The sequence below is a fragment of the Dermacentor andersoni genome, chromosome 6, assembly GCF_023375885.2.
Source record: "Dermacentor andersoni chromosome 6, qqDerAnde1_hic_scaffold, whole genome shotgun sequence".
Lineage (NCBI taxonomy): Eukaryota > Metazoa > Arthropoda > Arachnida > Ixodida > Ixodidae > Dermacentor > Dermacentor andersoni.
This window is the reverse complement of record NC_092819.1, coordinates 134,742,613-134,758,213: the sequence shown is the minus strand read 5'-3', so window position 1 is coordinate 134,758,213 and position 15,601 is coordinate 134,742,613. Positions and strand designations below refer to the sequence as shown.

Sequence of the window (15,601 nt, the reverse complement as noted above, 5' to 3'; positions counted from 1 at the left end):
ACCAACAGCGCTTACGGTGGTACTGCTGCTGGAGACCAGCGCGGTCAATACAGCTGTGCATTGGCACACGTTACCACCGCCGTCAGACGGTAGCATAGCTTACTTTAGCGAAAAAGCATAGTCGTCGAAAGTGGTTCTCGTGAGCTAAAATAATTAGCGGGCGTTATGAGCAAAAAATTGGTATGTTAGGTAAAACTGCAATATATATGTAGTTTTTTTTTTTTAATAAGAAAATATCCCTTGCAAAAGGAACTTTCAGGCAAATAACTGATAATATAACCAGGTTTAGAAATCTGTAGATAGGGCATCCGCTAAACACAAAGCGGTTCGTAGCCGTGCGGACCTAAGGAAATTAGCTTAGGTCAGACGGCTGCCGGCCTGACCACGTTCGCACACGGGAGCATTTTATTGATGTAGGCCTTACAGCATTAGTAGTGCACTACCGCCTTGGTTCACTTTGCCTTAACTTCACAAATTCTATTATGCATGCTTCCGAACCCAGCTGACCGAAGTCTGTTTGCCGTTATCTAGCAGACAAGTGCGCACGCAGGCGAACTTATTTTAGACATAGCTGGCGGCGAAGCGAAGTACGCTAAATACGTTTAACCTCTTGCAACTTTGCACTCTTGTTTCCTTTTCGTAAAAATGAAGCACATTTCGCAATCCAAATTCTGCCACCTTCTCGCGTTGTTTCCTTCTTGAACTGAGTACTGGAATCATGCATAGTGAATGGAAGTCTCACACTTGTATTTACTTTCCACACGAAGTAGGCAATATGCATGGTTAAGGTGCCCCGTATGGTGTTTCGTGCAACGCCTTTGCTGCTCAGGCTATATTATTGTTTTTTTTTCAGTATCTCTCCTGTAATGCCATTATCATGTGTCTCCAGTTAGGATATTGGAAGCACGGCATTATACTAGAAGATAGCAGAACACTCACTTTTTTTCAAACTTTACCCTGGGCTGCTATGCGAGTTGCAAGCTTGTCGTAATGAGAGTAACTTTTCCCGTTATCATTAAAAAAGTCCCTGCCACATTCTTATACTGGATGAGCAAGCGCCAGACGCAATCGATGGGGTAAATTATGTAAGCTCAGAGATCCGTGCGCATGTACGCACGTACGAAGGCTCACGACCGCCCGCAAGCGCACATACAGGGAAAAAGAAATGGTGGTTGACTGAATTACTGCAACATTTCTCAATATCTTTTCGTATTTGCACTTAAAAATTATCTACTCATATCGCAGCACTTTGAGTCGCTGCCATACCTGCACGAGGCTCCCCATTCAGCGGCATTTTCAAAAAGCTAGACAGCAGGTATGGATACGGGAACAGCTCGGGTCGATGTGGGTGACGTGATGAAACAGGACTAGAGTGTTTGGCCAGATTTTCCTGTAACAATGTAGCAGTGTGGTGCTTTGAAGGGTGCAAGAAAAATACCTGTAAAAATAACCAATCAGGGCGTGGTGAAGCAGATTTACTTGGCACAAACGTTTAACGTCAATCTGGCAGTTTTTGCCTGTTTCTTCTGCTATAAGCAGATTCGTGTTGCACTAAGCATGTTCCATAAAGATGTCACAAACGTAATGTCTTCGTTTTGGTAGTTGTCGCTTGACCAATTTTGTAGGCAGAGAACTGTGACCTCTCCATTACGCGTTGTGTGACTTCGGTTGACAGTCACATTTCTAACACCAGCTTTTGGGGCCGGCAGTGATGCCAAAGAAAAATCTTTATCTTCAGGCCAATTTCGATTTTGCCGTTCAAATGCACATATAACGCATAATCTTTTATGTATGGCAACCACTTGACAGATTTGAATGAAACTGCTTGCATTCGGAGAAAAAAGTAACGTTTTAGTAACTGAAGGAGAATTTGGATTTGAGACCTAATATTTTTCACGAAACCCGCTAAAATTATTAAGTTTAAAAAGAAAATATGCAGATCCCACGCATGGCGGGAATCGATGTAAGTGAAGCTTACCGTGCTGGATGCTTCGATTGAGGGTAATTAGCGGCGATGTTGAAGACAAAAGCTTAAGTTCTTCAAAGTTTAGTCTAACACGAGAGTGGTGAGTGGACGTTAAACGTTACTTTGCGTGCACCACTGCTGTTTGTCTGTGTAGTATACAGAACACACAGGGCGACGGGTTTACTTGAGGCTGCGCCACATGCGCCATAAATGGCGCATGTGCGCCATTTATTCATAACTTCTGAGAGGGTTGAGCATTGTCATTGCCTCCCATGACACATCCCAGCGTGGCAGATGTATTAAACTTGAATTGTATTATGGGGTTGTACGTGCCAGAACCACAATCGTATTATGAGGCACGCCATAGTGGCGAACTCCGGATTAATTTTGACACCATGGTGTTCTTTAATGTGCCCCAATATCTAAGTGCACGTTTTGTATTTCACCAACGTCGAACTGCGGCTGCCACGTTTGGGATAAAATCCGCGACCTCTAGCAGTGCTGTAGCAACAAAGCTACCGCGGCGGGCACAGAAGTGTTGGTTTGACGGTCGACCGCTTCCGTAGTGTCACCTGGACCCTGCGATGCGCTTTAATTAATGCGGCTCTGCTTCTGCGCGCCCTATCTAGTTTGTCCGCTTGACATAATTACGTGGTGTCTATTTTTCAGAATTAGCAGCAACGTACCATACCATACCTTGAATTTAAGCTTATCCATTTTCCCGTCAAAGGCTGTCGTATAGTAGTAGGGTTTTCTTGCCTTCTCACGTCACCTTCCCCCCTCCCTTGTATGGGAACTGCCTCTTTTCGTCCCGCCTCCCCGCAGTTCTATCTACGTCCCCTCTGGACTCGCACATTAGTAGAAAGGGAAGCGATGCAATTTTTATGCGATGCTTCTGAGGGGAGTCACGGATAATTACAGTTTTCCAGAAGCTAAAGTGGCGGCGCCCAGGGAGCTCCAGAGGACTTTCTGCACATTCGACAGGGTGGTGTGAAAATGAGCTTCTCGCGTCGCCTTTCCTCTCTGAGTCACCTGTGTCATGCATACACACACTCTGAACCAGCCCCAGGCGTGGTGTGCCGGACAGCAGCAGCAGCAGTGGGAAAGTCGAAGGAAGAGGCAAAACAAGCTTCGCTTAGAAAAACACGGAAGCACGAAGTTTGCCAATCCCTAACTCACCACCAAAAAATGAATCTAGAAGTTCTGTCAATTGCATCCATTATAGCACCATGAGCGCCCAAATCTTTTATCTGAAGCTAAAACTTACAGGAACCCGGTGAATGTGTGCACCAGTTCCGCAAACTTTTTACTCGTAAACAAGTGATATATTTGAGAATGCGATACATCGATTTTGTATGGTTTCGACGCATTATCAGCTGCAGTTTCCAATATTTAGAGAGTAAGAATTTTTTATAAAAATGTATCAATGGCCTAAATAGAAATTTTATTTACTACAATCAATAAATGTACGCCGTTTCCTTTAAGGGCAGCAAATCTCATTAAATCGCTGGAACTGTTGCTTAGAAAAACGGTCTCTCCATTTCAGTAAGCCACCTCTTAGCATCAATTTGGTATCATTTCTGAATTTTTCCAAAAGTACGGAAGCAGTTATATGGGTTTCGTTTGAAAGGCAGTGTGGGAGAGACGATTTTCGCATCCTGTCTTTGGATTCTTGGAATGGTTCCACAAGACGTGGGGACACCATTCCTGTTCAATTTTATATCTTCCGATATCCTTCGTGAAGTAGCACGGCAATGTTTGTATAGTAAACGGCCATGCGAAGCGACGTTCACGGGCTATGCGACATTGACGAATGGTTGACTCGCCTTCAACCAAATACGTACTTATGTTCCATGTCTCACTAGTGGTTTTCGAAAGCCTAATGCAGAAGTTGATTTTAACACTCTGCTTGGAATTTGTGTCCATCATGTCACTCATGTAACGTCCACCTAAATGAGCCAACGAGCACAACATCGGGTTGCTAAAAAGAACTATTCCACCTAGTCAGAGTGGATGTAAATCACTCCAAAGGTATATACCTACTCTGAGCACAGGGTAATTCACTAACGACCCCTTTTGAATTAGAACATCATGACAAAGAAATAAAAAGATGAGTCCTTTGCCTTTTCTCACGATCAATATATGCGGAAGGTTGTGACACATTGTAGTGAGAAGAAAGGCACAAGCATCAGTAACACAAAAGAGGCACTCGTGTTGCCTGTGCTTTTACTGCCGCAATCTAAGTCAGCATTCGACATGTTTTATGTGTCATTATGACGAGCGTTTACGTTATAAGTTCAGTAAATTTGACGTCGCCAACTGACTAACGCCTTAGATAGTTCATTGCAGTGCGGTTGCTGCATAAATATATTTGAGGGGCATACGAACGTTATAGCTGATATTGAAAGGTAAGTAATCGCCCTACACTGAGTCAGCATCAGGCGTCGCAGCATTTCTTGAGGCGATAGAAGGCGCACCACTGTGCTGATTCCAGTGGACGCATAATGGTATTCCCTCGCAGGTTTAGATGCATTGATCACCGTAACGTATTATTACAAGCAGGGGAGAAAGTTGATTTAGGACTTGAAGTTGGATACTGATAACAAAATAAACAAAAAATTATGGGGTTTTAAGTGCCAAAATCACTTTCTGATTATGAGGCACGCCGTAGTGGAGGACTCCGGAAATTTCGACCACCTGGGGTTCTTTAACGTGCACATAAATCTAAGTACACGGGTGTTTTCGCATTTCGCCCCCATCGAAATGCGGCCGCCGTGGCCGGGATTCGATCCCCCGACCTCGTGCTCAGCAGCCTAACACCATAGCCACTGAGCAACCACGGCGGGTTACTGATAACAAAATAGGCCGCTGCGCAGTGATTGTCGTGCTCTTCTTCCTATTCACGTCTCCGCGTTTTCGTGCCGTAGTTTGCTGCCTATTGCGATTCCACGTAGTTATATTATCACAGCGTGTTGATGATTATTACAGCAAATGTGGTAGCCCCTCGTTGGTCGGAATATTTCACGACGCATCCTCACGGAAAAGGAAAACCTTCAGAGAGATAAAAAAAAAATTAACTCGCCATCCCGGCCCTACGAAAGTGGATAGCCAGCGAAGCTGTTGAATGTCCCCACTACAAATGTTGCCGGGGCTTGCAATGCTTTATTGCTTTAGAGTAATGGTAGTAACGGCAATTTAGAGTAATTGTAGTATAGAGCGTGATGGTAATTTTGGCAGCACCTCGTCGCTGGTCGTGCTGGCGTTTGGTTTCGCTTAGCAGTTCCTCGCATTCACGTTGAGTATTCACAATGCGTAGCCTACCCATAGCGTGTTGCAATAACAATGACATCAGTTCCTACGCTGGCTCTTTTATATATGAAAGGCTAGTGACGTCACTCCCCACGCCGCAAGACGCCGCAGCGATGGCAAGTTGTGCAACAGTAATGTTTACCAGGATACATAAGAGGGAAGCGCTACGTGCTTCGCGTTGTTATCACGAGCGCCTTATCGTCAATGATGTGGTTTGGATGCGCGTGTTTTGCTTTTTCGTTATTGAAGAATGCTGTCTGTTGTATGCGTCATACCAAAGATTGTATGCAGTTTTCACTTCTATCGCCGAAGGTTATCTTTTTTTTTTTAATCGCTGACTTTTTTTTTATTCGTGAGGACGTACGTCGCGAGAAATCTCAGTCAACTAGAGGTTAACAGCTTCGCTGTAAAACTGTGAGTCTCTAAACTTATTGTTCCTTAGGCGAACATCTGCCCAGGAAAATAGGCTACACTCAAAGCACGACAGCGGCAAGCGTAGTAGGCGATTGTCGAAATCTAATTCTGCGGGTCCAGCGCGTCGGCTTTTTTATGTGAATCGTCGAGCGTTCAGCTAATCGCTGGTGCCCGCGTGCGTTCCAGATTGTACTACACGATTTGTGTCGTCCATAGAATCTGATTACACGAACATGGAGAGAACATACACAACAGATAGACGCAACGATAACATACGAGCGAGTTCCAAATCATCCAGACACGTCTTGCACTCAGCGATAACAAAGTTAGCGCGTAAAGTCTTTGGAAAAAGAGTTCAATAAGTGCACGTGTCAATATAGTCATAGCGTATGTGATTGAACGCCAGTATTCGCGCATGGCAACCCCGCCACGACGAAAGACGCCGTCAAATTTCCCCGAACGAAGAATAAACAGCTCTTGCTGGAGCTCTATTCTGGACATTCCGATAATTTCTTTGAGGCGTAACGCAGGCGCGACGCTTACAAAATGGCGCTGTTGGCCTCGATTTGCATTCGTAACGCGACGAAAATTTGACGTTTCGCCTAAGAAAGTTTAATGTATAAACAGTGAACCTAACGCTCTTGGTAAAGGAAAACAGTTTTCTCCTCAATCAAAATAAAGCAGCTAGCTCAAAGCGAACGATTATTTCGTCAAATACGCTTCTCAGTTCCGCTGTCTACTGCGCACAAGCAGTCGTCCAATGCATTAAGATGCGTGTCACAGGGAAACAGACTGATTCATCGCATATTGGTGCCAACGCGGTTATTTTGTACCTTGAGACAACATACGCGACCTACCAGTGGTGCTGAGTGCACGTTCTACATTCTTAAGCGAAATTACACCCCTTGGGTCGTATCTTTCCACACAACAATAATCGCCATCTGTGTTGCCCGCATTTCGTTTCCTAATCGCTGCGAGCCCGGTACTTCCGAGTCACGAACGACATCCGCGTTATCAGCATGGCAGAGCATTCTCGGCAAGAAATTAGCCAGCGCTGCGTTTTCAAGAAAGGAAACGCAAGCAAGGCAGATGAGGATTATTGTTGTGTGGGAAATATACACCCCAAAGGGTGTACATTTCTCTAAGAGTGCATGACGCGTTATCGATATCTCGCGAAACGCAAGTGAATCAGCCCTTCTGGTCTGGCTGAGAAGGGGCCGAATATCACCCACAGTGTTGCGGGCGCCACAAGTATCCGCAAGCGCCGGCGGTGCTATTTCTTGTTTCCTTCACTGCTTGCACGCACCGCGTCGGGTACATTATTTACAGGAAAGCTATATGTGGCTATCTTCTAAAAAACATTGCCTGCGTTCATTGAGCCGTGTAGATCTAGAAATTCTCATACGTGGGCTGATCCTGAATATTGTGCAATGCCGGGTTGACCGGAGGTGGATGTGAAGCAGGCTTTAAGCACTCCGACAACTTGCAAAATTAAGCTTAACATTTTCGGTCCTAATAGAACCCGTATCACTCATTAAGCGAATTAAGAACAGGTACTACACTTTGACGCGCCTCGGCCATGTCTCCGTTCGCACCGCCCTGTCTTTGTCGGCGTTCCAAGCGCTTGCCAATCTCTTTTCCTTGCCTTCCGCATTCCCGTATAGTGGCGGTCCCGTAAAGGCTCTGTCACACCGGCGACTTGAAGAGGTCGCGCGACCATTTGCGACTGGTGACCAAAAAGCGACTGAATGCAAACAAATGCTCCCACCGGCAAGCCCGGCTGAACTCCACCCACAAGTCATGTTCCCAAAGAATATTGTTCTCAGCGAGAACTCTGTAGAGATTTACGCAATTTGTGCGCACTTCGTTGGCTTCGCGTTCTGGCAACAGCCATGGATATTGATTCGAGCAAAGAGAAAGACGTCGTCAGGGTGGTGATGTGCTCGGCAGTGGTGGCAGCTGTGGCAGCGCAGAAGCTTCCGAAGAAAAAGTGACGCTAGTGCGTGCGTCCGTGCCTCCGTTCGCGATAAGTGGCCGGCCACGCTAGCCGTCTGCTGCCCGAACTCCGCGCGCATGGCGAGCAGTATTGTCGAGAATAAGTTGCAATTTCTAGTCCGCCTTGCGTATGAATCGGTGCATTCTTTTCGAGAATTCGTTCGCTGCTATTTAGCGTGCTGCGAATGCAACCGCGTACATTCGACAGGTTGCTGAGACAGCCGTGCCCCAGCATCACGAGGCAAGACACCAATCACATTCCTGTAGTCTGCCGTGGTGGCGCGGACTTTGTATTTTGTGCGACGTAGAAGGACGCCGGATGAAAACATACGCTAACATAACTCTCGGCGCGCCGCTTTAGCAGTTTTACGACCACGGTCGCGCGGCTATAAAATTGAGAAGCGAGCGACTACACTCTTAGGCAAAGTTACACCCTTTGGCTTGCCCCTTCTGCCACACAACAATAATCGTTATCTGCCTTGATGCGTTTCCTTTCTTTAACGCTGCGAGCCCGGAACTTTCCAGTAACGAACGGCACGCGCGTTATCACACGGGGCACTCCAAAGGGTGTAAACTGTTCTATGCTGATAAAACGCGTGCCGTTCTTTACTGGAAGATACCGGGCTACCGAGTGTAGGCCAAAATAGTCGCTTTTGAAGAAAAGCGACCATCTGTGGCCATCTGCGATCATCTGCGATCATCTGCGACCATTCGCGATCAACTAGGTCGCTCTTCGGGTGGTATCAACCACCCGAAGAGCCATGGAAACGTTATTAGCATGAGTTATGAACAAAAAAATTTGATGGCCTCAAACAACAGGGACAATGAGGCGATACGCATACCCCTTTGCCACCATTACATATGGCCGCTCATTAGCGTGATTCGTGGGCCTCGTCGCACCACAAATTATGGAGCAAAATTTATGCAATGGCGGCCCAGCCCAGCGTTACGCAACGCGAAATTGACGTTCACAATACGAGCCTTCCTATGAAACTACTACCCGCCGTGGTTGCTCAGTGGCTATGGTGTTGGGCTGCTGGGCACGAGGTCACGGGATCGAATCCCGGCCACGGCGGCCGCATTTCGATGGGGGCGAAATGCGAAAACACCAGTGTACTTAGATTTAGGTGCACGTTAAAGAAAACCAGGTATTCCAAATTTCCGGAGTCCCCCACTACTGCGTGCCTCATAATCAGAAAGTGGTTTTGGCACGTAAAACCCCATAATTTTTTTTAATGAAACTCCTCACGACATCTTCCTTCAGCCAATCAGCAAAGCTGACACGGCGGCAATCTTCCATCGCCGACACATAATCTCGGAATCGCAGATGCATTGCACTGGCATCTGTACGCTACCGCTGACTTTCTTTTTGAAGCGCTAACGTTGCAATATAGCGGCCAAGGACCAGGAAAAAGTATCAGTGGATAAAAGTTGCAGCTTCACGTAACGTTTCATCTTGATGAGCACGCAAAATTGCGTTTCCCAACGCTTGCGCTTCCAGTCAAAAGCTTAAGACACATGGCCTTTCGACAGCCAATCAGAGAGCGAACATGGTGGATGATGCGGGCCGTGTAGCCGCCATACGTGTTGAGAATAGACTCCCTGGTGCACACACACACAGTGTGGTGGTCAACTGCAGAACGCAGTCTGGATAACTGGCAATCCAAAACACGGAAAAATAAACGAGCGCCTTTCCAAAGCGGCTGATTTTAGCAGCTGCTTCATAATTCATTGAAGATTATATTTTTATTAGAATTAAGTCTATCACACGTTACACTTGCGAACATTTTTCGCCAATTGGTGAAAATTTCTCTAAAAAAAAGCACGGCACAGAAAAAAAAATATGAGTAAGCCTCTACACAATTTTAGCCAAGAATAACTTCATAACATTGGATAAGAATTGGAACTTTAGTGGCGATAGAGCGAGCGGAGCCTTGAAACTCCTCTTAGAAGCCCCGAATTCGGCGAACAGCCTTTTCATTGCCATTTCAATATGTAAAGGAACAGTGAGCTGAGCTGGAAGCTTAGCAGCTGTCTCTCCGCGTATTCGTTAAGGCGACGACTTGTCCCAGAGACAATTAAAGTTTTCTGGTGGGACCGTCCATGCAAGTTTAAGCGAGCTACATGAAATTACACTGAATTGCCTGCGAAATCTCGCCCCTTTGTAGCGCCGCTCACTTCATTAGGAAGAAAATTAAGTCGCGGCTCTCAAATAACACGTAACGTTCTTTCTCAGCACGAGTTTCAAAGATTTCATTTTTTTTTAGATTACGCGGATGGTCATACCATCAAATAACGTTCGGGTTTTGTCTCGTTCTACGCCAACATGTCTACTAATAACAGAAGATGCGATAAAGCAATGGCAAGACAGGGAGATTAACTAGGAAATGTCTCGTTTGCTGCGCTGCGCATAGGGAAGAATGGCAACAAATTTATAGACAGGAAGGGAAAAAGAGGAGTATTGAAACTGAAGCACAGAAAATTTAAGCGGCATATTCACCTAACACCATCTATCTCGCAGGCCTGTAGACCGCAGGACGCGAACTAGTGCTCTTTCAGCCTGTACCACAGGTATTTTATGACGACTGTACAAGCGCGGCTTCGAATGTAGATTCCGTCCATTACCACAGCTAAGTGAATTTGCGCATGGCATTTGTATTAACTTTGATGGGGGTAACCAAATCGACGCAACCTTCATTAACATTTTAAAGGCAGTCGATAACGTGATTTATGCGAATTTGACGTATAAACATGGCATCATCCTTAATAATGCTCGCATTCTGAGCTGGATTTCTTCTTTTCTTTCCCATCGAGCTGAATTTGTGTCTTTCAACCGAGCTAATTTTAACCGAGCAGAGGTATCCTCGGGAGTGCCAGAAGGTGCAGTGTTGGGTCCGTTGCTTTTCTTGACCTTTGTAAATAATTTGCCTCGTCACATGACCTCAAATTTACGTTTGTATGCTGATGACTGTGTATTAATCATAAAAGTTCCTGCTTTTATGTCCATTTACAGCTTCAAAATATTTTTGAATTTTAGCTCTTGGTGTGCCACCTAGCAAATGATAAGTAACATCCGTAAAACCGTCTTTATGACTTTCACTAATAAAAGCACGCCTTCCGTTTTCTCTCTAAACATTAGTGATAGCCCCATTCAGGGCGTTAATGAATATGAATATCTTGGTATTGTTTTTACACCCAGAATGTCTCGGTCCTAACTTATAGATTCAACAACCTCAAAGGCACCGAAAAGGTTAGGCTTTCGGCGCCGCACATTGACCACGGCCCCAAGGGATACTAAACTACTCATGTATAAATCTATATTTCGGCCTTTACTAAATACTGTTCTCCTGCCTGGAATACGCACAAGCAATGCGACATTAATCAAATCGAGGCTACACAAAACAAAAGCGATTCGCTTCATATGCCGCAGGTTCGATGGAGATTTTTCACCTTCCACAGCGCTTCCATCCCTAGGCTTGCAACCTCTCTCAGATCGCCGACGCACGGAGTCGCTAAAGTTTCTGCATTGAATTAACTCCTCCTGCCTGATGTCATCAGATAATTATCTAACTCCTGCTAAACTATCCAATACTAGAAGTTACTATCACCTTGACATCGCGCATTCTTTTACAGACACTCTTAAATACACTTTCCTTCCGCGTGTAATAGGATATTGGAATTCTTTGCTTGGTAATACTCGTTCTCTGCCTTGAAAATTATATTTACTGACTTATGAATAGGTATTTATTATTTTCATTCTGTTTGTATCGTTCATGCTGCCTGTGCTATTTGTCATTGTTCTGATCTTCATACCAACTCCTGCAGTAGCCCAATACGGCTGGAGTATGTACAAATAAACGCAATAAATAAATATGCGAAGCATTTGTTTTCATAGTCGCCAAGGCGAAATGTCAGGCCGTCCAAGACCCCACAGTTTGTCGCCGATCCACTTGTACCCCCACGCGCACGCTTGCACGCCACAACTAGCTTGGCACCTCCTCTCCTTGCTTGCACTCACCGGTAAGAGTGTGCGGGCGGCAATAGGCATGGCTGAATAGCGCCAGCTGAGCAATGTTGAGCATAGGTCGGCGGAATAGACGCACGCTCGCTCATACTCACTACTCATCTTTTCGCAGCCTCTCTACACTCTCGCACTCGTGTATACTCAAACTCGTCGCTACTCACTCACGTTCCTACAATTGTCCAATTATATACTCACCAACACTCAGTCACGTTAATGATCATTTCCATCACTTGTCGTGCAGTTCTGGTGGTGCCGTGGTTATACCAACGCGAGGAATGACACTGCGGTTCAAGACATCGCATGTCACGACCTCAACGGCGGCAGAACTAATGGCCCTGCGTCGAGCACTGGAATTCATTGATTCTGAAGGACCTGGAAAATGGGCTGTGTTCTATGATTCAAAACCGGCATTACAGTGCACGCTGTCAGTTCTCCGACAGAGATGTCATGACCAATTGACATACGAAGTCGTGAAACTTTACCATGATGTCCAACAAAAAGGCAACGAGGTCGTTTTTCAATGGGTACCTGGCCACTGTGGGATCAGTGGCAATGATTCCGCCGATAACGCTGCTCGCACAGCACATCAAGAAGAGCACAGCGTTCCAATTCCGCTTTCGAGGACTGACGCTGCAAGGCAGCTTCGACACCTGGCACGCAGTCTCACAGTGACCGAGTGGAACTCGCCGAACTTACGACTTACAAGACTACATCTACTAAACTCCTCCTTGCAACTCCGACCTCCACTCGGACTTCCTCGACGTGAAGCTACGCTTCTCTGTCGCCTTTGGTTAGGAGTTGCCTTCACAAAGGCATACTCTACATTAATTGGAGTGACTGACAGTGGAGCATGCGAGGTCTGTGGCACGGAAGAAAACATCGACCACCTGCTGTGCCATTGTCCACGATACACCCCTGAGAGACAAGAACTTGCCAAAGCTTTTCAAAAACTGGACAATCGGCCGCTTTCTGTGCAAGTGCTGCTGGAACACCGCCCCCATCGCCCGTCGGCCCATAAAACGGTGAAGGCGCTTTTGTGTTTCTTAAGGACGACGGGTTTGTGCAACCACCTGTGACTATTAATGCAACTTTTGTAAGACCACACGCGTCAGCGAACTTACCGCAATTTCCTTCTTTCCTTCCCTCCTCTCTCTCCCTGTGATCTTTGCTTTCCCCTTTCCCATTCCCCCGGTGTAGGGTAGCCAACCGGACATTATTCTGGTTAACCTCCCTGCCTTCTACTTTTCTCTTTCCTCCTCCCTGCTCCTTCCTCTCCACGCTTACACTTGCGTCCACTCACAGGTGCTGACTCACATGCATGCTGGCGTCAGCTCGCACTCGCCGACGGTTGCACACGTGCATACACTGATGTCGACTTCAAATCACGGTCACTGCTTTCTTTCGCATCAACGTTAGCGGGCGCTCACTCCTACTCATATGCAGTCCAGCTTATACTGACGTCTTCTCACGCCTTTCTTCGCTCAATTACGCTCTCTCTAGCCTGCGAAAAGATTGCGGAGCAAGTATGAGTCAAAGGAGCGGGCGTGCTTGTAAGGTTGTATGCCGAACTATGCTAAACATGCTCCCCAGGCCAAGCGTCGCCTACTGGAGGCCAGCCACTTGCGGGACGCAGACGCCTACTTTCAAAAGTACTTTTTCGAAGATGAATTCGGTGTGACGCGTAGCATGTGCATCGTACGTCGTCAGGGTGTCGCGGCCGTGCATATCGCGCCCCTTGAGCGAGCTGTTTTGGGCGAAGACGTGAGTTCATTCGGGCTTTGCACCACTTGCAGGGGAGAAATGTTTCGCATCGGCTTAGATATTCATAGAATGGTGTCTGTCATAATTATTCTCGCTTTTTTTGAAATCGGAGTACGCGTTTTGTACTTCATAGGTGGACATGCTTTCTGTTAGTGTACTGCTTTTAGCAGTATACAAAATGACTGACCGTTCTTTATCCTTTTCTCTATGGCCCCATTTTTTTCTTGCCACAGTCTACACCTTCATACAGTAGAGGTAGCTACGAAGGAGGTCAAATAGAGAAGGGGGACGACGCGTCACCGGAGGCTCGAATGATGCAATATTGAAAACGGTCTAAACTTAGGAGAAGAGTTCCACGTTATCGTGTCGGTTCTGGCTTGTAGTGCCTCGCATGATTTATGCGCCTGATGAGCCTCCGTACTGGACCCCATCGCAATTCTGAGTTTATGGTAACGATGCGTTCGAACAACTTTTATTTCTTAAGATTACGAGTAAGCGCGTCTTCTGATGACTTCAATTCAATGTAGCTCCCCACGAACGCTCTGTCAAGTCGTCGGTCACATCATTTTCTTTATTATATGTTTGACACTTCTGAGGGTAAAGATTCAAGAAATATGGATTGCCCACTCTACGTGAATCTCATCCATGGACTTTGGATATAGGACGTAAAATTGCGGTGATCTCTTGCTACTTTTTAATGAAATGGAACGTTGCGGCATTTGCGCAGAGTCCGCTCATTGTCCCAACGTTTGTAGCTTGCCTTGCTGCTATGAATCAGAAATACATAAAAGAAAGTTAGAGACTGCCTCTTTTCAATAAACTTCAAATTTATATGATGGGTACCTGGTATATTACACGAACCCCATTGCCGACCATGCTAGATTCGATTAACATTCATGTCTCCCTGGAAAATTTCAAACAATATGCTTCAAACCGTCTTACTAACTTTCCGTAAAAATTGGCCTCGAATGCACGCTGTGGAGGTGGTGGCCAGCAAAGCTGTGGTATCACCTGACCGGATACACCAATCTGACGTAGCCTTGAACAAATGAGCAATCTGCACTAGATGAAATGATCGGTAGCAAGACAATAAAATCCACTGTACCAAAACAAAGTTTTCCATCGCCTTGCCACAACTGGCGCTTGCGCTGAGCCTCTCGGGCACGAACCATTGGGTCCTGCCGAGCCTGAGCAGGACGGCGCACTGCGTACTGACGCTGCTCTTGTCTTCGTCAATCATGGTATTTGCGCTGCTCTTCAATCGTCCTAACTGTGCATGTCCTGCTTTGGGTGGGAACCGCTGCGTCATGCTTACCCTGAGCACGACGCCCTTTTGCACATTGGGATTGCTGTTCCCGTCGCTGCTCTTTATGTTCACGCAGCTTTGGGAGTCCTAAGTATGCATGTCGTTCCCATAGCTCTATCACAATGCAAATGAAATCAATTGCTGGCGGTTTCTTATTTTGCATATGAAACTGTAGTGATGTCACTCCCTTCTTCGTATGCTACGATTAACGATACCGGCTAACTGCAGCCTATGCAACCGTAATCTGCACCGGGAGCCGAAAAAGACGAACGCCACGCACTTCGCATTGTTCGAACGTGATTATCATCTGTCATGTGGTTCTGACACTTGCTTGAGCTGATCACGCATCAGCTCTGGTGATTATACCGAACGCGTCATTTTCATCATATAGACAGTCATAATTGCAGACCAATGGGAGTTCTTTCGTCCTATAGTGCACAAAATAGGGCTGCTTATAACGACGATGTTTTACCCAGAAATGCCGATCGCAATAATGTCGGCTGGACCTAGGAAGACGTGGTGAACGCAATACCAAGCATCATTTATTGAATATACTATACGTGTCTGTCTCGGCGGCAAGTGTCTAATCAGTTCTGCATAGCGTGCTGCCTTGGACCGCTTAATATTACACACTGTAAATAACTAAGGTTTTAACCTTAGTTATTTGACATTAGTTTATATGACCAGCAGCTTAGGAGAGGAACACACGCTTTACATGTATTAAGTACTTCCTTCTTCTATGTGACCAAGTTCACATAACGCCCACTCCAGGAAGGCGAGTGCTAGTTTCGGCTGCAAGCAACACGCGCACTGCTAGCGGTTGCCG

At 46.2% G+C, this 15,601-nt stretch overlaps 1 pseudogene; it reads right to left on the bottom strand.

The window, feature by feature from the left end:
* Positions 1-7,089: 7,089 nt before the first annotated feature.
* On the bottom strand, positions 7,090-7,270 carry LOC126523789 (U2 spliceosomal RNA; annotated as a pseudogene).
* Positions 7,271-15,601: the final 8,331 nt, after the last annotated feature.